The sequence below is a fragment of the Macaca fascicularis genome, chromosome 12, assembly GCF_037993035.2.
Source record: "Macaca fascicularis isolate 582-1 chromosome 12, T2T-MFA8v1.1".
Taxonomy (NCBI): domain Eukaryota; kingdom Metazoa; phylum Chordata; class Mammalia; order Primates; family Cercopithecidae; genus Macaca; species Macaca fascicularis.
Genome location: NC_088386.1, coordinates 56,414,122 through 56,435,860, shown reverse-complemented (window position 1 = coordinate 56,435,860; position 21,739 = coordinate 56,414,122). Strand labels below are relative to the sequence as shown.

General features: G+C 40.0%; 1 long non-coding RNA gene across 1 annotated transcript; it reads right to left on the bottom strand.

Moving 5' to 3' along the window:
• Nucleotides 1-3,996: 3,996 nt before the first annotated feature.
• LOC141408178 (uncharacterized) lies at nt 3,997-16,131 on the bottom strand. Its single transcript, XR_012421160.1, has 2 exons — nt 15,979-16,131; nt 3,997-5,749 (listed from the first exon to the last, which is right to left on the bottom strand). It is a non-coding gene; the product is annotated as an uncharacterized lncRNA (long non-coding RNA).
• Between the last annotated feature and the right edge of the window lie 5,608 nt (nt 16,132-21,739).

Sequence of the window (21,739 nt, the reverse complement as noted above, 5' to 3'; positions counted from 1 at the left end):
TGCATTTCTCTAATAACCAGTGATGATGAACTTTTTTTCATGCTTGTTGGCTGCATAAATGTCTTCTTTTGAAAAGTGTCTGTTCATATCCTTCGAACAGTTTTTGATGGGTTTTTTTTTTTTCTTATAAATTTGTTTTAAGTTCTTATAGATTCTGGATATTAGCCCTTTGTCAGATGGATAGATTGCAAAAATTTTCTCCCATTCTGTAGGTTGCCTGTTCACTCTGATGATAGTTTCTTTTGCTGTGCAGCTCTTTAATTTAATTAGATCTTGTTTGTCAATTTTGGTTTTTGTTAGCATTGCTTTTGGTGTTTTAGTCATGAAATCTTTGCCCATGCCTATGTCCTGAATGGTATTGCCTAGGTTTTCTTTTATGGTTTTTATGGTTTTAGGTGTTATGTTTAAGTCTTTAATCCATCTTGAGTTAATTTGTGTATAAGGTGTAAGGAAGGGATCCAGTTTCAGCTTTCTGCATATGGCTAGTGAGTTTTCCCAGCACCATTTATTAAATAGGGAATCCTTTCCCTGTTCCTTGTTTTTGTCAGGTTTGTCAAAGATCAGATGGTTGTAGATGTGTGGCATTATTTCTGAGGCCTCTGTTTTGTTCCATTGGTCTATATATCGGTTTTGCTACCAGTACCATGCTGTTTTAGTTACTGTAGCTTTGTAGTGTAGTTTGATGTCAGGTAGTGTGATGCCTCCAGCTTTGTTCCTTCTGCTTAGAAATGTCTTGGCTATGCGAGCTCTATTTTGGTTCCATATGAAATTTAAAGTAGTTTTTTCCAATTCTGTGAAGAAAGTCGATGGTAGGTTGATGGGGATAGCATTGAACCTATAAATTACTTTGGGCAGTATCACCATTTTCACAATATTGATTCTTCATATCTGTGAGCATGGAATGTTTTTGCATTTGTTTATGTCCTCTCTTATTTCCTTGAGCAGTGGTTTTTAGTTCTCCTTGAAGAGGTCCTTCACATCCCTTGTAAGTTGGATTCCTAGGTATTTTATTCTCTTTGTAGCAGTTGTGAATGGGAGTTCACTCATGATTTGGCTCTCTGTTTGTCTGTTATTGGTGTATAGGGATGCTTGTGATTTCTGCACATTTATTTTGTATCCTGAGAATTTGCTGAAGTTGCTTATCAGCTGAAGGAGATTTTGGGCTGATACAATGGGGTTTTCTCAATATAGCATCATGTCATCTGCAAACAGAGATAATTTGACTTCCTCTTTTGCTAATTGAATACCCTTTGTTTCTTCCTCTTGCCTGATTGCCCTGGCCAGAACTTCCAATACTATGTTGAATAGGAGTGGTGAGAGAAGGCATCCTTGTCTTGTGCGAGTTTTCAAAGGGAATGCTTCCAGCTTTTGCCCATTCAGTCTGATATTGGCTGTGGGTCTGTCATAAATAGCTCTTATTATTTTGAGATACATACCATCAACACCTAGTTTATTGAGAGTTTTTAGCATGAAGGGCTGTTGAATTTTGTCGAATGCCTTTTTCTGCATCTGTTGAGATAATCACGTGGTTTTTGTCATTGGTTCTGTTTATGCGATGAATTATGTTTATTGATTTGTGTATGTTGAACCAGCCTTGCATCCCAGGGATGAAACCAACTTGATTGTGGTGGATAAGTTTTTTGATGTGCTGCTGGACTTGGTTTGCCAGTATTTTATTGAGGATTTTTGCATCAATGTTCATCAGGGATATTGACCTGAAATTTGTTTTTGTTGTGTCTCTGCCAGGCTTTGGTATCACGATGATGCTGGCCTCATGAAATGAGTTAGGGAGATTCCCTCTCTTTCTATTGTTTGGAATAGTTTCAGAAGGAATGGTATCAGCTCCTCTTTGTACCTCTGGTAGAATTTGGCTGTGAATCCATCTGGTCCAGTACTTTTTTTGGTTGGTAGGCTATTAATTGCTTCCTCAATTTCAGAACTTGTTATTGGTCTATTCAGGGATTCAACTTCTTCCTGATTTAGTCTTGGGAGGGTGTGTGTATCCAGGAATTTATCCATTTCTTCTAGATTTTCTAGTTTATTTGTGTAGAGGTGTTTATAGTATTCTTTGATGATAATTTGTATTTCTGTGGGATTGGTGGTGACGTCCCCTTTATCTTTTTTTATTGCATCTATTTGATTCTTCTCTCTTTTCTTCTTTATTAGTCTTGCTAGTGGTCTATCAATTTTGTTGATCTTTTCAAAAAACCAGCTTCTGGATTCGTTGATTTTTTGAAGGGTTTTTTGTGTCTCTATCTCCTTCAGTTCTGCTCTGATCTTAATTATTTCTTGTCTTCTGCTAGCTTTTGAATTTGTTTGCTCTTGCTTCCCTGTTTCTTTTAATTGTGATGTTAGGGTGTCAATTTTAGATCTTTCTTGCTTTCTCTTGTGGGCATTTAGTGCTATAAATTTCCCTCTACACACTGCTTTAAATGTGTCCCAGAGATTCTGGTATGTTGTGTCTTTGTTCTTACTGGTTTCAAAGAGCATCTTTATTTCTGCCCTCATTTCATTACGTACCCAGTAGTCATTCAGGAACAGGTTGTTCAGTTTCCACATAGTTGTGTGGTTTTGAGTGAGTTTCTTAATCCTGAGTTCTAATTTGATTGCACTGTGATCTGAGAGACTGTTATGATTTCCATTCTTTTGCATTTGCTGAGGAAGTGTTTTACTTCCAATTATGTGGTCAATTTTAGAATAAGTGTGATGTGGTGCTGAGAAAAATGTATATTCTGTTGATTTGGGGTGGAGAGTTCTTTAGATGTCTATTAGGTCCGCTTGGTCCAGAGTTGGGTTCAAGTCCTGGATATCCTTGTTAACCTTCTGTCTCGTTGATCTAATATTGACAATGGGGTGTTCAAGTCTCCCACTATTATTGTGTGGGAGTCTCAGTTTCTTTGTAGTTCTCTTAAGAACTTGCTTTATGAATCTGGGTGCTCCCGTATTGGGTGCATATATATTTAGGATAGTTAGCTCATCTTGTTGCATTGATCCCCTTACCATTATGTAGTACCCTTCTTTGTCTCTTTTGATCTTTGTTGGTTTAAAGTCTGTTTTATCAGAGACTAGGATTGCAACCCCTGCTTTTTTTTTGCTTTCCATTTGCTTGGTAACTATTCCTCCATCCCTTTATTTTGAGCCTATGTGTGTCTTTGCACATGAGATGGGTCTCCTAAATATAGCACACCAGTGGGTCCTGACTGTTCATCCAATTTGCCAGTCTTTGTCTTTTATTTGGGGCATTTAGCCCATTTACATTTAAGGTTAATATGTTATATGTGAATTTGATCCTGCCATTATTATGCTAGCTGGTTATTTTGCCTATTAATTGATGCAGTTTCTTCATAGCATTGATGGTCTCTACAATTCGGTATGTTTTTGCAGTGGCTGGTACCAGTTGTTCCTTTCCATGTTTAGTGCTTCCCTCAGGAGCTCTTGTAAGACAGGCCTGGTGGTGACAAAATGTCTCAGCATTTGCTTGTCTGTAAAGGATTTTATTTCTCCTTCATTAACGAAGCTTAGTTTGGCTGGATATGAAATTTTGGTTTGAAAATTCTTTTAAGAATGTTGAATATTGGCCCCCACTCTTTTCTGGCTTGTAGGGTTTCTGCTGAGAGATCTGCTGTTAGTTTGATGGTCTTCCCTTTGTGGATAACCCAACTTTTCTCTCTGGGTGTGCTTAACATTTTTTCCTTCATTTCAACCTTGGTGAATCTGGTGATTATATGTCTTGGGGTTGTTCTTCTCTAGGAATAACTTTGTGGTGGTCTCTGTATTTCCTGAATTTGAATTTTGGTCTGCCTTGCTAGGTTAGGAAAGTTCTCCTGGATAATATCCTGAAGAGTGTTTTCCATCTTGGTTCCATTCTCCCCATCACTTTCAGGTACACCAATCAAACGTAGATTTGGTCTTTTTACATAGTCCCATATTTCTTGGAGGCTTTCTTCATTTCTTTTCACTCTTTTTTCTCTAATCTTCTCTTCTCACTTTATTTCATTGAGTTGATATTCAATTTCTGATATCCCTTCTTGTGCTTGATCAATTCAGCTATTGATACTTGTTTATGCTTCATGATGTTCTTGTGCTGTGTTTTTCAGCTCCATCAGGTCATTTATGTTCTTCTCTAAACTAGTTATTCTAGTTAGCAATTCATCTAACCTTTTCTCCACGTTCTTAGCTTCCTTGCATTGGGTTAGAACATGCTCCTTTAGCTCAGAGGAGTTTGTTATTACCCACCTTCTGAAGCCTACTTCTGTCAATTCGTCAAACTCTTCCTCCATCCAGTTTTGTTCCCTTGCTGGTGAGGAGTTGTGTTCCTTTGGAGGAGAAGAGGTGTTCTGGTATTTGGAATTTTCAGCCTTTTTGCACTGTTTTCTCCCCATCTTCATGGATTTATCTATCTTTGGTCTTTGAAGTTGGTGACCTTCGGAGGGGGTCTCTGAATTAACGTCATTTTTGTTGATGCTGATACTATTGCTTTCTGTTTGTTAGTTTGTCAGGCCCCTCTGCTGTAGGTCTGCTGGAGTTTGCTGGAGGTCCACTCCAGACCCTGTTTGCCTGGGTATCACCAGCGGAGGCTGCAGAACAGCAAAGATTGCTGCCTGTTCCTTCCTCTGGAAGCTTCGTCCCAGAGGGGCACCTGCCAGATGCCAGCCAGAGCTCTCCTGTATGAGGTGTCTGTCAACCCCTACTGGGAGATGTCTCCCCATCAGGAGGCATGGGGGTCAAGGACCCACTTCACTTGAGAGGCAGTCTGTCCCTTGTCAGAGCTCAAACACTGTTCTGGGAGATCCACTGTTCTCTTCAGAGCTGCCAGGCAGGGACGTTTTAAGTCTGCTGAAGCTGCGTCCACAACAGCCCCTTCCCCCAGGTGCTCTGTCCCTGGGAGGTGGGGGTTTTATCTATAAGTCCCTGACTGGGGATGCTGCCTTTTGTCGGAGATGCCCTGCCCCAGGAGGAGGGGATCTGGAAAGGTAGTCTGGCCACAGAGGCCTTACAGAGCTGTGGTGGGCTCCGCATAGTTGGAACGTCCTGGTGGCTTTGTTTACACTATCAGGGTAAAACTGCCTTCAAGCCTCAGCAATGATGGACACCCCTCCCCACACCAAGCTCGAGTGTCCCAGGTTGAGCTCAGACTGCTGTGCTAGCAGCCAGAATTTCAAGCCAATGGATCTTAGCTTGCTAGGCTCTGTTAGGGTGGGACCCGTGAGGGAGACCACTTGGCTCCCTGGCTTCAGCCCCTTTTCCAGGGGAGTGAACAGTTCTGTCTTGGTGGTGTTCCAGGTGCCACTAGTCTATTAAAAAAAAAACAAAAAACTTCTGTGTCTAGCTCGGTGTCTGTCCAAATAGCCACCCAGTTTGGTGCTGGAAACCCAGGGCCCTGGTGGCGTAGGCACCGGAGGGAATCTCCTGATCTGTGGGTTGCAAATACCATGGCAAAAGCGCAGTATCTGGGCCTGAGTGCATGGTACAGTCCCTAATGTCGTTCCTTGGCTAGGAGAGGGAGTTCCCAGACCCCTTGCGCTTCCAGGATGAGGCAGTGCCCCACCCTGCTTTGGCTTGCCCTCCTTGGGCTGCACCCACTGTCCAACTAGTCCCAGTGAGATGAACCAGGTACCTCAATTGGAAATGCAGAAATCACCTGCCTTCTGTGTTGATCTTGCTGGGAGCTGCAGACCGGAGATGTTCCTATTCAGCCATCTTGCCAGCAATCCCCGGTAGTTTCTAAAGGTTAGTTGCAATGTGGAAGCTGAAACCATAGCAATAAATATTTTCTATTCTGTCACATTAAAATCCATTGGTTTATCTTGTACTTAGGATACATCTTTTACTCATACATAATTTCGTAACATCATGTCCTGGTCTTTTGGAAAATTGGTTTACTCAGTTATGCAAATCTTCTAAGTGCTAACACATTTCATTATATAACATCCAAACTCACAGTCATTAACGTCATCAATCCATTAATGTCATCTATTTCATGAGAAAGGTCATTAAGTACCAGGATGCTATCAAGCTCACAGGGGTGGATACAAGTTTTCAAAAATTTTTTACTTGAAAGCAAAAACTGAGTTATGGGCAACAAATTCTGTTAATTGTTTTCTTTGACATGCCAGACTCAGTTGATTCATTTTCAAGAAAATACTCAAAAATACTCAAGTCTGCCAATACTGAAATCTGAATAGTCATAATCTTTCAGTCTTTTAGGGGAATAAAAATGCTGTTCTGTGAAAAAAAGCACTTAGTTCAGACTGCAACTCAGTTGCACTCCTGCTTTACCTTTTTTTTTTTTTTTCTTTTTGAGACAGAGTCTTGCTCTGTCACTTGGACTGGAGTGCAGTGGTGTAAATATAGTTCACTGCAGCCTCAAGCTCCTGGGCTCAAGCATTCCTCCTGCCTTACCTTCCCAATTAGCTAGAACTATAGGCATGCACTACCATGCCCGGCTATTTTGTTTGTTTGTTTTTAGAAATAGGATCTTGGTACATTGCCCAGGCTGGTCTCAAACTCCTGGCCTCAAGTGACCTTCCCACCTTGGCCTCCCAAAGTGTTGGGATTACAGCTGTGAGCCACTGCTCACTGCCCAATCCTCTGCATTTTCCCTACACAACCATTGCATTTTGAAATGCAGCAAAAGTGCTTTATACATACTATCTGTTTTAGTCTGTTTTCACACTGCTGATAAAGACATAGAGCCTGGGAAGAAAAAGAGGTTTAATTGGACTTACAGTTCCAAATGGCTAGGGAGGCGTCAGAATCATGGTGGGAGGTGAAAGGCACTTCTTACATGGCAGCGGCAAGAGAATAATGAGGAAGAAGTAAAAGCGGAAACCCCTGATAAACCCATCAGATCTCATGAGACTTAATTCACATTACCAGATTAGCACAGGAAAGACCGGCCCCCATGATTCAGTTACCTCCCCCTGGGTCCCTCCCACAATATGTGGTAAGTCTGGGAGATACAATTCAAGTTGAGATTTGGGTGGGGACACAGCCAAACCATATCACTGTCCATTTCCTCCCATGGGATATTAAAAATACTCATACTCAAGACATTTAATAAAATTTTAATTTGTACTGTATTATCAAAGACATTCTTAAGTGAAACTGGCTTATTTTTTGTTTAATTAAATGTGAGTGTGTGGTGATAAAGGATACAATGACAACTAGTACAGTTTGGTGCCACTGCCTTGATTCAGGCTAAAGTACCAGCAGTTTAACTCACTGTTCCTTTTGCATCATCAGTGCAAATATCAGCACCATGAAAAAGGCAAGCAGCATCTTAGTATTAATATGAGAATAGTTTCAACCCCATGGATGTCCCGAGAGGATCTCAGTGACCCTTGACAGTCTGTGAACCACACTCATTACTGCTAGCTTGGACACACAGAGCCCTCCTCATTCTAACTGGGAGGCTTCCAGTCTTTCCAGCCCTCTCATAGCCATGTTCAAACACTTGGCCTTGGGGAAGGACATTGGTTTGTTCCCCATGTTTTTAAGGGGGCATGAGGAATTTGCAAGGCTCCTCAGGTCCCTTGGGCCCAGCATCAGGTGCAGTACTGTTATTCCTTCTGTTATACTGTAGTACAGGCATCCTGAGAAGGTTCTCATCATAAGGAAGTCCTGTCAGCTCTCAGGTCCCCAGCTTTGTGTATGAGTGGGTTTGTTTTCATTAATATCGGAGCTTGGTGGGCATTTACCCTCTCAGGCACACTCCTCAACATTCTAATATTGAACCCAAATCTGCCTATTCATGCATTGACATAAATCCCATCTTTTGGACTTAAAAAAGCAATTCAAATCCTTTACAAAAATCATCCTTTTGATTTTTTCAAAAAGGCTATCAAAACCTCCCTGTCACTTCTATTCTCAAAAAATAAATGATATAATGGGAATGAGATGGACATGGGTTTAAGTTTTCCACAGTCCCTTGAAGTGTGACCTTGGGCAAGTCACTTCATTTCTTTTGTTTCTGGTTCATTATCTCTAAAGCAGAGATAATAATTCTTAACTCCTAAGGTGCTATGGTGATTTCAGTGTTTTAAGGAGGGGTCCCCAACCCCAGGGCTGCAGACTGGTATCAGTTTGTGGCCTGTTAGGAACTGGGCAGCATAGCAGGAGGTGAGCCGCATTACCACCTGAGCTCTGCCTCTAGTCAAATCAGTGGAGGCATTCGATTCTCATAGGAGTGTAAACCCTATTGTGGACTGGCATGTAAGGGATCTAGGTTGCATGCTCCTTATGAGAATCTAATGCCTGGTGATCTGAGGTGGAACAGTTTCATCCCGAAACCATCTCCCCTCCCTTCCCCCCAAGTCCGTGGAAAAATTGTCTTCCACGAAACCAGTCCCTGGTGCTGAAAAGATTGGGGACCACTGTTTTAAGGGATTAAATTTAATGCTGAGTGCATAGTAGACATACAACAAATGTTATTTCTCTTTGCTTTTTGAAAAATGTCCTACTCATAATTTATCTTAAAATACAAATATATTTTGAAAATCTAATAATAAGGTATTATTACTAGTGGTAATGGTACCATAATATCAGTAATTTTATTAAGAATCGTTGCCCTTATCGCATGTTGGTCTTCCAAATCTATAAATTTGATCCTAGGGTCTACCAGTTGACTGTCAGTTTGGTGCTTTTTTTCTTCTTTTTGGATGAAATAATAAGGTGAAGAAATGTTCAGGAATCTGAGTTGAAAAACTTAAAACTATTCATACATTAGGCGTCTCCATAAGCAAAATCAAGATGGATGCCTCATATTTCACAGAGGGAATTAAAGAAAAGTATGACAATAAATAAATAAATCTCTTATTGTATCAGCAAAAAGAAGAAAATGGCTCCAGTGGCTTTCATTTTTCTAACAAGCAATGAACCAGTGACATAGAAGCTAAGATTTCAAGAGTATAGAAGAATGATCTAATTATGAAGCTCTCATAAACTTGGAAGTTCATAAGAATGAAGTTGAGAGATGTGGAAATGTACCACTAAAGGATATCATGGAGTATTTGGAGATGTAAAGATTATTAATCTCTCCAGGGCCAGGCTAGCCAATAATAGGGTGGTGATTAGGGAAGGCCTCTTACAGCTTTATTAATCTGAGACACCTATCTGGAATCTTGTTTCACAGGAATAAGCTATTTCATAAAAATAAAAAAATTTCAGATAATTAAATTATATACCTCCTGAAACTAAGACTATTTTTATTTTAAATTAGTAGTTTATAACCCGGGGGTTATGAATCAGTTCTAGGGAGTTTCTGAACTGCCTACAATTATATGGAAGATTTTGTGGGGTTTTTCTCACATGCATGTTCCTGAAGAGAGAATCTATTATTTTTAGAAGTTTTTCAAAATGAACTATAATCTATAAACACTAAGAACTACTGTTTTAATCAATTCTTGAAGTAATTTTTTCCAATTCATTATTAACTTTCCTATCTTATTTGCTACTAGCTGGGAAACTGACACATTCAGGGAAATTGATTTTACATTCTTATGATTTCAAATTCTTGTGTTGTCTTTTTGTGTTTTTTTGGTCTCCTCTCTCACAGGTAGTTACTTTTCCCTTGTTATCAGTAAGTTTGCTTCTAGCAATTTCTCCCTGCCTACTATAAAGTGGCTGCAAAATTAAATAACAAAGCTTGTTAGAATGGTAAATAGACTCTGCGAAAGAGTGTGCTATGAATAAAGTGTTCAGGTGTTCGTGTGCAGACCATGGGATATCTCTTTTGGCAAGTCAGGGACCAGTCTTGCTTACTTCTCATTCTTCACTGTGGTCTTCATGAACAAGCTGACCACATATCTATGATTTCCTGAGAGGTAAATGTGTTGTTTACACAATGTAGAATCCACTAGGATGTAAATTTCACTCTTGTGTTATTAGTTTTTGTATTAGTCAACTATTGACACAGTAATGCTGCATTCCAAACCACCCCAAAACTAAGTGGTGCAAGCATTTATTCCTCTGCTTGTCAGCTGGAACTTTGCTAGTCTAAGTGTGTTTAGTTGGGCTTCACTCAGAACTGGGTTTTGAGTGGGTTGGATGCAGGACTACCATAGCAGTTCCTGGGTCAGTAGCTATTTGAGGCAAAGATGGGGTAAAAGAGAGGTGAGCAGAGATATATGAGAGTGCTTAAGGCCTAGGCTTGGGACTCGGACACTTGCTTCCATCCACCTTACACCGGCCATAGCAAACCACGTGGTTAAAGTCAACAATGGGGAAGGGAAGAATATTCCTCCAAAAAGAGCAAGTGAATATTAGCTGAATAATTACTTAATTGACCACAAGCTGCTGCCTTTTATAAGTAAATTTAGATTTTTTTAATGGAAAAATAACTACAGATCACCTTGGCATGATTTTTTAAAGGCAGATTACACATTCTATTAAGATCTCAAAACTTCCAAAAGAAAGAACTTTTTATTGTCATTCATCCTAAGAGTGCAAGTAATGGACCAAAAAACAAACAAGGCAACAAAACAAAACAAAACAAAACAAACCAACCTCACTCAGCTTAAAATATAAAGGAAAAAATATTGCTAATATTCCCTTAGCCATAATATTTCAAACCCAATTCTGAATCACAGTTTATGGATATTGTCATTTGAGTGGCTTTCTTGAGCTCCCACGATACAGTAATCCCACAAGGGGGCAGTTTGTTGTTTCTGATAATATAGGGTCTCTCTGAATTCCCTTTCTTTTTCCTTTATTACAACATCTCTGGGTAAGTAAAGAAATTTTCCTTCATAACTTATTCATGGCTGGGAAGAAAAGTACAATCCTAGGGAGAATCACTAGAGAGAGGCATTGCCAGTCCTCAGTGACTCAGGGACAGCTCTCATTCATGTTTCCAAGGATCAATGAGAATAGCTTTCCTTAATTTAGAACAGGGAGATGCTGACCTTTATATGTACTTTCTGGCTTTTTCTGTCTTGATGTAAGTTTATCCCTTAAAACGGGGATGACACAGCCTGTGTCTCTAAGACCTAATGAACAACACGCCACAGGCAGGACATGGGGCAATCTTGATGGGAAAGAGCATGGGACTTGGTCTCAGTTGGCCACAGTTTGAATTCTGATGGCTATTAATGAGCTGTCTGCCCTTGGGAAAGTGACCTGACTTCTCTGAGCCAAGTCACCTTATCACTAAAGAGAGTATACTCATGTCTATCTCACAGCACTGTGTGTTTTACACAAATTAGCCCTCAAAATTAGCTACCTACAAAATGGAAGGTATTCATCAGTGTACATGAGTAGGAGAAACTAAGAGAACTCTGGTTCTGGAGAGTTTTCAGTCCATGGAAGAACGACCAAAATAAAGTGAAGAGCACCTTTTGGTTTTAATCTTGGATGGCATCTGTACAAAATTAAATAGAAGAGAAGCAGAGAGGAGTGAGTTTCCAAACACTCAGATGTTTATAAGAATTGTTCACAGTCATTGATTTTACACCTTGACATCCTACAAGTTTTGAAAAGGCTAATTCAGGCAATATGCTATTCCTTCCACTGATATTAGATAGATGAGAGTGGTGCAGGATGGAGAAATAAAAAAACAGAGATGGACACATTTGCCACTCTTTTCAAGTTTGTTTTTTTTCTTTTTTTTTTTTTTTTTTTCTGACACGGAGTCTTGCCCTGTCACCCAGGCTGGAGTGCAGTGGCACGATCTTGGCTCACTGCAACCTCCACCTCCCAGGTTCAAAAGATTCTATGCCTCAGTCACCCAAGTAGCTGGCATTACAGACGCATGCCACCATGCCTGGCTAATTTTTGTGTTTTTAGTAGAGACAGGGTTTCTACTAGTGAAGCCAGGCTGGTCTCGAACCCCTGGCTTCAAGTCATCTGCCTGTCTCAGCCTCCCAAAGTGCTAGAGTTATAAGCATGAGCCACCGCCCCTGGCTGTTATCAAGTTTCTAAATATTAACTTTTTATGGAGAGACTGTTTAACTCTGTTGTAAAAACTGTGTCACCTCTGTACAATGTAGAAGTAATCTGTAAACAAAACACTAATTGTATTCTTTAACATTTAAAATAAGTTTTCTCTAAAATGGAAAATCCCATAACAATAGTATCAATGACTATTTCTAAGCCTTCCCATGCAAGGCCCTATGCAAAATGCTTCATATGAATTATCTAATAGACCTAATAGACCTGCATGAGGACAAATATTGAACTTCTATTAAAAATAAAGACATTGAAAACCAAAGGATTTAGAATGCTGATAAGGCAATATGGTTTAATTTGTGCAGTTATCCTAGATAGGAAAAAATACCACAAAATAGCCAAATAAAATAAATACAAATGGAAAGACACACACAGCTCACTACAGAGAGCACTGGTTATCAGCATTTTTCACTTAGTTCCATGGAGATATTTTTATCGACTGTCACTCATGGCTTAATGACAGGGATGGGTTCTAACAGATGTGTTGTTAGGCAATTTCATCATTGTGTGAACATCACAGAATGTACTTACACAAGCATAGATGGTGTAGCCTGTTACACACCTAGGCTATATGGCACAACCTATTGCTCCTAGGCCACAAACCAGTCTAGCATGTTACTGCACTGAATACTGTAGGCAACTGTTACACAATTTGTGTATTAAGTATTTGTGTATGTAAACATACCTAAACCTAGATCATTCAGTAAAAATATGGTATAAAAGATAAAAAATGGTATACCTATATGAGGCATGTACCATAAATGAAGCTTACAGGACTGGAAATTGCTCTGGGTAAGTGAGTAGTGAGTGAGTGGTGAGTGAATGTGAAGGCCTAGGACGTTACTGTCTACTACTGTAGACCTTATACGTGCTGAATAGTATATGTAGGCTATACTAGATTTATAACAAAATATTTTTCATTTTTCAATAATAAATTAACCTTAGCTTACTATAACTCTTCTCTTTTATAAACTTTTTAATATTTTAAACTTTTTGACATTTTTGTAATAATGCTTAGCTTGAAACACAAGCACATTCTACAGCTATATAAAAATTCCTTTCTCTCTCTCTCTCTTTTTTTTTTTCTTAAAACGGAGTCTCGCTCTGTCTCCCAGGCTGGAGTGCAGTGGCGCGATCTCGGATCACTGCAAGCTTTGCCTCCCAGGTTCATGCCATTCTGCTGTCTCAGCTTCCTAAGTAACTGGGACTACAGGCGCCCGCCACAACGCCCAGCTAATTTTTTTTTTGTATTTTTAGTAGAGACAGGGTTTTACTGTGTTAGCCAGGATGGTCTCAATCTCCTGACCTTGTGATCTGCCTGCCGTGGTCTCCCAAAATGCTGGGTTACAGGCAAAAATTCCTTTATTTATATCTTTATACGCTTTTTTACTATTTTAAGAATTTTTTTTTTTTTTTTTTTACTTTTTAAACTTTTGTGTTAAAACCTAAGACATAAACACACATTTGTCTAAGGCTGTACAAGGTCAGGATCATCAATATCACTATCTTCCACCTCCATATCTTGGCCCATTGGAAGGTCTTCAGGGGCAATAACAAGCATGGAGCTATCTCCTATGAAATGCCTTTTTCTGGAATCCCTCCTGAAAGGACTAGAAGACTGTTTTACAGTTAACTTGTTTTATGTGTAGAAGGAGAACACTCTATGATATTAATAAATGCTGACTCACACCTGTAATCCCAGCACTTTGGGAAACAGAGGAGAGAGGATCACTTGAGCCCAGAAGTTCAAGACAAGCCTGGGCAACATAGCAAGACTTGTCTCTACATAAAAAAAAAAAAAAAGCCAGTCATGGTGGTGTGCCAGTAGTCCTAGCTACTTGGGAGGCTGAGGCAGGTGTATAGCTTGAGCCTAGGATTTCGAGGTTGCAGTGAGCTATGATTATGACTCTGTACTCCAGTCTGGGTGACAAAGCAAGACCCTGTCTCTAATAAAAATAATAAAAATTTTAAAAAGCTAAAAAAATGATAAATAGTATAGCAAATACATAAACCAATGATATAGTTGTATCAAGTATTATGTATGTTTGTATAATTATATGCACACTTTTATATGACTGGCGGTGAAGGTTTGTTTACACCAGCACCACTACAAATACGTGAATAATGCATTGTGCTATGAAGTTATGATGACTACAGTGCCACTAGGTGATAGGAATTTTTCAGCTCCATTATAATTGTATGAGACCATCTTTGTATTAAATGTATGTGATCCATCGTTGACTGAAACATCACTATGCAGCATATGACTATATTTTGAAAACAGAGATATCTTGAATTAGCGCAGAAAACTTTAATAACACTGAAATGTATAGAAAATAGGCTGAGGATTAAATTACTATTCTTTTATATCCTCTGCAACGGAGGATGTTTCTCCTTTGTGTCAAGAAACCTCTGCAGTATTTGTTAACAGTAAATTTGTAGGTTGACTGTGTAGCTGAAAATTGTCACTAGGGGGCAGCCTATCACTGAAATGTGGATGATACTTCCTGCATCATCTGATTTCAATAAGAAACTGGCCCAGGGAGTCACACGTTCTCGGCACAGCTTCTAAAGGAAAATTGATGCATTTATAAAGTGTTGAATCAGCACAGTCACTCGGTGGTGGGTAACGGAAGGAAAAAATCTTGCATAACATTAAAAGCCCAGCATAAATCAATAGTTAGGCATACAAATGTTGTGTGCTTCGATCACAAAACCTTTATGTGTGTGTGCTGAGCAGGAAAATATGAGCTAGTGTCTTTTAAAAGAGAGTCATAGTTTAACTTTTGTTATACACACACACACACACACACACACACACACACACACACACAGTTTCTCTTTTGCTCACTCTCTCTCTCGCTCTCTCTCTGAATTAAAAGCCACTGTGCAGGCAAACATTTTACAATTGGGAAGGAATTGAAACAAGAAGAAATTGATTAATTCCTTTAGCTCTTAAACCCTAGGTTTAAGCTGAGCAGAACGCTGTGGCCGGGCAGTTCCTCCCCTACTTGGTGACTTTTGCTTGACCCTATATTTTCATCTATTGTTTTTCCTCTTTGCTACTCTTTCTCTTGCATTTTATATTCCTCAAGTGATCTCACCTAACAAAATCAACAGCCCCAGCTCTGAGGAGAGTCGTCGCTGTGTTTTTTTAACCAGACTCTGAATGGTCTCAGAACATTACACAGAGGCAATATTTGAAATGTGATCCTGCCCAGTTCTCCTTTGAGCAGCAGAGCTGTCGGGTGCTATCGTATCTATGATCATAAAAGGCCTCTGAGAGCCCTAACATCCCTGAGTGACTGGTGTGACCTTGTGTAGTCTGGGAATTGGAACAGAGCTAAGGGTGGCCTGACTCATTGTCACCCAGGGCACATGTGCATGGGGTGTGCATGTAGAAACTTAGGAGCCATGCCCAAAAGCCCTTGATGCAAATGGAGCTTTAAAATGAAGAAAGAAATCTATTAGACTAGAGGTAGGAATCCACAGAAACTTAGGCCTATAGAATTAGCAATCCAGTAAGGCAGAGGCTAGAACTTGTGGCAGTAGTAGGCATGGCTGGGTGTGGGCTCTTTAACCAGACTAGGGTTTGAATCCTAGCTCTGTCTCCTGCTACCTGGATGACATTGGGTCAGTTACTTAACATCTCTGTGCTTTAGGTTTCTCCTCTACAAAATGAGTGCTTGAAATACTGCCTGGCACATAATGAATTCAATGAAGGTTAGCTATTATTATTAATGATACAGAGATGAGAGAAGGAGACTTAATGAAAATCTTAGTTTCCTCATCTGTGAAATGGGAGTAATAGTAGAATCCACTTTATAGATTATAGAAATATGGGAGGAATTATAGAGGCATCATAAGAATTATAGAGATGTTGGCCGGGCACGGTGGCTCATGCCTGTAATCCCAGCACTTTGGGAGGCCAAGGAAGGTGGATCACCTGAGGTCAGGAGTTCGAGACAAGCCTATGGAGAAACCCCATCTCTATTAAAAATACAAAAATTTGCTGGGTGTGGTGGTACGCACCTGTAGTCCAAGCTACTCGGGAGGCTGAAGCAGGAGAATCGCTTGGGCCGAGGGGTAGATGTTGCAGTGTGCTGAGATCATGCCATTGCACTCCAGCCTGGGTGACAAGAGTGAAACTCCATCTCAAAAAAAAAAAAAAAAAAAAAGAATTATAGAGATGTTAATAAGAATTACTTGAGCTGTTATATAGGAAGTACTTAGACTAGTACCTGCCTGTGGTAAGTGCTCAGTAAATGTTAAATGTTAACTATTATTGTTATTAGAAACCTGAATGGAGATAATGCTGCTTTCCACTGTAAAGGACTAAAAAGAGTTGTGAGGAATGAATGTTTTCAGTGCCTCATAAACACCCAGGATGCTCCATAAATGTCTATTTGTTTAATTACCTAGCTTGAGAATTCTGTTGCTGAGGTTGCTTAGTATCCATGAAACCTAATTTCAGCAATGGGAGCCTAGTTTAATAGCATTAGTCCCACAAAGCAGTGGGTCAACTGTTCTATGTCCTGGAACCTCTTGGATAATCTGAAGATATCTATGGATTCTTACCCCAGAGAAACATACACCTGTTCACCATTTTGCGTACACATGCAGGAGTCTTTAAGCACGTCTTGAAGCCCATCCAGGGATTCTGTAGAAACCCATTTTATATTCCTCAAGTGATCTCACCTAACAAAATCAACAGCCTTGATTTTGGTCTGGAGCTAAGAATTTCTATAATAGAAGAATGTAACTAAAAGGAATTTTTTTTTTTTTTTTTTTTTTTTTTTTGAGACAGGGTCTTACTCTGTCATGCAGGCGGGAGTGTGGTGGCATGATCTTGGCTCACTGCAACCTCTGCCTTCTGGGCTCAAGTGATCCTCCCACCTCAGCCTCCAGAGTACCTGGGACTACAGGTGCACACCACCACGTCTGGCTAATTTTTGTACTTTTATTAATAGTACAGATAGGATTTCACCATGTTGGTAAGGCTGGTCTTGAACTCCTGGCATCAAGTAATCTGCCCACCTTGACCTCCCAAAGTGGTGGGATTACAGGCGTGAGCCACTGCACCCAGCCGAAGGGACGATTCTTTACAGATTTTATTGTCAAGAATAGGGTTAGGAAGATGCCCCAAAAGTTAGCACAGCCCCTAAACCAGTGGTTCTTAAACTACTGGTGGTGGAAATTCAATAATAACCTGAGATACTCATTAAAATTAAGATCCTTGGGCTGTTTCACCAGATATTTTAGGTTAGTAGGTCTTCAGAGTGGTATAACCCAGAAAATCAAATTTTAGCATGTGTCCTATTAATTTTTATGTAGGAGGCCCTTGAAGCACACTTTGAAAACTGTTACCTTAGCTTTGGAAAAACTTAAATCAGATCTTGTGGCCATTGGGTTCTTAGTGACGTAGAATTACAAAAGAAAAATAGAAGTCATGTCCCTCTTAAAGCTCAGTATACTATTCATCTAAACAAAAACAAGCATGAAGAAGAGGAGTAAAACTGTAGCTCTCTGGAAAGGCCTGGTAGGACTGGGGAATAATTTTCTCAATGATAAGTTTTTCCTGAGAGACATAAGTTATACTACCAAAAGATTAGATGACAGGAGGCATTTTGATCTCAATCTCAACTATATTACAGAGGTAGTTGTCTACCTTCACTCCAAAGGAGTCAACATGTGCTGTGTTATTTCATATTTGGGGGCATGTACTCATTTATTCCCCCAACCCCTATCAGCTGGTTATGATTGCTTTTCTCAGTCAGATGGCAAACTTGAGGGCAAGAACTGTATTTGGTTATTTATTTCTATTCTTGGTATAGGGTTTAGTAGATGTTGTTTTATAGACTCAATAACTGTTTAATTAAAATACAAGATGGAGAAAGGCAATAATATGAACCCTGTGGTTGTAAATCAGCATGCTTCTAGCCTTGGCAATATAGAAGGGCTTTTTGGTAAAGTGAACAACTTGAACTCACTTTGATCACATCCTTTATCAGAGGTTTCCTCTCCCAGACACACAATGTGGAGGATGAAATAAACTTCTTGAAGCTTCATTCTCATTTGACCATTCTACATAGTGTTGGGAAACATTCTTCTTACATGGACATGGCTTTTGTGGGCTCACTTTCTCTGGAGTCCTCCTTACTTCTTAAATGTTCCCAAGGTCAGGGTGGTGCTGCTTCTTTCCCTCTTGTTACACAAATGACATTGTGAATGGTGAACTCCAGATAGATCAAGGGCTAAGGAAATAGTGTCTTCTTACCCTCTGAAGCAGGTGTGGGACAATGGCCTCCAGGGCTGCTACAGAAACCCAGACAGTGCCTGCTGACTCAAAACCATCAGCCTCCAGAAAAATGAGGTTTTCAGGGGCCCAGAGTTATGAACAGCTATTTACCTCAATAAACCAGAGTATGTGGCTCTGAAAACAATGGATATTGTAGATATCATTTATATCTAAACTGTTATTTTAATACAAGAAGGCCATTTTATAAAGAATTGTCAAGCATGTAGTACTGGGCCATGTTTGGAATTCCCATCAGCCTTATTACTTCTGAGCTTCAAATTATTTGCTCCTACCTGAATGCAGTTGCCTAAGGCCTTTTTTAAAAAAAAATATTTCTTTTCTTGGTGGCTATTTTTTAAATGGGCTTTAAAAAGCCTGGAGTCTTAGGAATGTTGCATAGAAATGTAGGCAAACAGAGAGGCAAAGTAACATAAGGCAGTGTTTTAGGCAAATATATGGTAACATAAGGAAAGCTTAAAAATGAACATTGGTGCTACCTGGCAGTGCACATCCTGTGTTTCATTAAACCCCAAACATCTGAAAAACATTTTCTGGAATTCATTGCCTTTAACTCCCAGAAGAATCTGCCTTTCTCTAAGTGACAGACAACATTATCCCCACGCCTGTGGAATCTGCTATGAGCATTCAGCAACAACAAGGGGAGGGATGAGATGGTGCCAGTAATGAGGAAACTCAAGCCATTTTTGAAAAATGAGCAGAGATCAGATGAGCTTTTACTGGCAAGAATTGAGGAATCTTTTTGAAAATATGGCTCTGCATCATAATAATCTCAAGGGAATCCAAAGTGTTTTTAAACAAAAGAACACAAGTAAAATCTTGCAAAGATAACACATACAAGTCTCCCTGGATATTCACCGGTGTTTTTTTTTTGACACTAATGAACCATTGAAGATGCTTGAAGCAGGCTAATTGAATGGAATGGAAGGATGCCACAGTTGCACAGCTCTTTTCTGAGGTCAGTTGTAGAAGTAAGGAGAGGTGAGGCTCCAGCTAGGTGCCCTTGGTGAGGTCTAATTGCCAGTGTTCAAAACTATCACCGGGAAGAACTGCCTATTGTCCCATCAAAGCTGTGATCCTGAAATGGGCAAAAATCAGTGCGCTTATAAATGAAATTTCTAGCTATTGCTCTTTTCAACCCTTACAATCTCCCCTCTGTATTACAGTTTAGTGGACAGACTGCTCAGTGGAAGACAATAGCGTAAGAAATAAAAGCACCCGGCCGCATTCATTTATTCACATACTTTTCCAGTTGTGGGCCGGTGACCATTCTATCAGTCAGGCTTCTTCTAGGAAACAGGCACAATCAGCTGGGAACAGGATTCCCCAAGTCTGGGGAGAGCTGGAGCCCTGGAAAAGGGCACCTATGGAATGCTGGTATTGTCTGAACTCCAAGTGGGGAGGGCGCAGGGGAAATAGATCAGTTTCTCCCCTTGCTCTCTGATCTTGGCCAATGACTCCTGTGGGACAAACCCACCTGGAAGCCAGAGAGGGCAAAGTAGCCCTGTGATGTACTAAGTTCAAATCAGCCTCCTGGGGCAGAGAGCAAAGCAGAGAGTAGAGCAGAAAATGGATGAGGGGTGGCAAGCAAAAACAAACAAATGCAATCAAGCTTCCAGGACAGACCAGAGAGTGCAGCATAGTGTCTATGTGCTATTTTTAAAAAAGCGATTTATAACAAATCAGATATGTATTCCCTCCCTTCTCTATAAACCATCATAGTACTCCTTCAATAAAAATTCTGCTGAAGAATGTTAAATCATGTGGGGTAGTATTTTATTTATTCTAGTTGCTTTACTTCTCTTCTCCCACCCATGAGTAGGGCACAACATATATGAATATATTTTCAGACTTCTCTGTCTACTTTTAGGTCTTCTTTAATATAAATTCACCAGTAGCAAAGACTGCAAGGTTGTACAATTTGGGCTTTTGCTAGGCAATTAGCATGTTCTCTGTAACCAAAGTTAATGATGCTGGTAAGATCTTGCAACTTAAATTACTCACTCATCCCCTATGTTAGTTTCTCAAAGAGGATTACAATGTTGGACTTTGTGTAGGATATAGGAACTGGGATTTCAAGGCTGTTGTGGAGGTAGAAAGCTGGCTGGCTAGGAGAGAAATGAGATTCACTCATCTCTTCGACAAACATTTGTGAACCTGTACTTAATGCTGGGCAATTTGCTAAGTCCAAGAAACACAAAAATAGAAAAAACTTGTGAAGCAGACCAATACTCCAAGGAATTGCAACTTAACATGATATGTGCTTTAATAGAGAAGCGAATATAGCTCTGTGATGCCATGAAGCAGAGAGTCTGGGGAATGAAAGGATTCACAGAAGAGATGACAAGTGAATTGGATCATGAAGAAAGAGTAGGGATCTGTTAACAGTAAGGCCTGGATAGAAGCATCTTTTGGGGCAGCGTGGGTGTGATTGTTTGAAGTAGGTGCTAGGAAAGAAGGTCAGAGACAAAACAATTAGGACCAGTTGGAAAAGCCTTCATTATCTCCCATATTTTGGAGTTTCTTGAACATTTAATTTAAACATAATACATGGTACTTTTTCCCCCCACATGGCACATTTTTTATGTTAACTTTTAATCTCTCCTCATTCAGGAAATAATCACCTTCATCTTCTTTGGTCATTACAATTCATCTTCTTCCCTGCTCCTTGAAAGTTTCCATAAAAATAATTTAGCATTAATTTTTTTTTTTTTTGAGATGGAGTCTTGCTCTGTTGCCAAGGCTGGAGTGCAGTGACGCAATCTCCACCCACTGCAACCTCCACCTCCCAGGTTCAAGCAGTTCTCCTGCTTCAGCCTCATGACTAGCTGGGACTACAGGCACGTGCCACCACGCCCAACTAATTTTTGTTTTTGAGATGGAGTCTCACTCTGTCGCCCAGGCTGGAGTGCAGTGGTGTGATCTTGGCTCACTGCAAGCTCCACCTCCTGGGTTCATGCCATTCTCCTGCCTCAGCCTTCTGAATAGCTGGGACTACAGGCATGTACCACCATGCCCGGCTAATTTTTTGTGTTTTTAGTAGAGATGGGTATTGCAGGAAGTCAGGGACCCCCAACAGAGGGACCAACTGGAGCCATGGCAGAGAAACGTGAATTGTGAAGATTTCATGGACATTTATCAGTTCCCAAATAATACTTTTATAATTTCTTATGCCTCTCTTTAATCTCTTAATCCTGTCATCTTTTTAAGCTGAGGATGTATGTCATCTCAGGACCACTATGATAATTGTGTTATCTGTACAAATTGATTGTAAAACGTGTGTTTGAACAATATGAAATCAGTGCACCTTGAAAAAGAACAGAATAACAGCAATTTTCAGGGAACAAGGGAAGACAACCATAAGGTCTGACTGCCTGTGGGGTCGGGCAAAATGAGCTATATTTGTCTTCTTACAGAAAGCCTATAAACGGACATGCAAGTAGGAGAGATATTGCTAAATTCTTTTCCTAGCAAGGA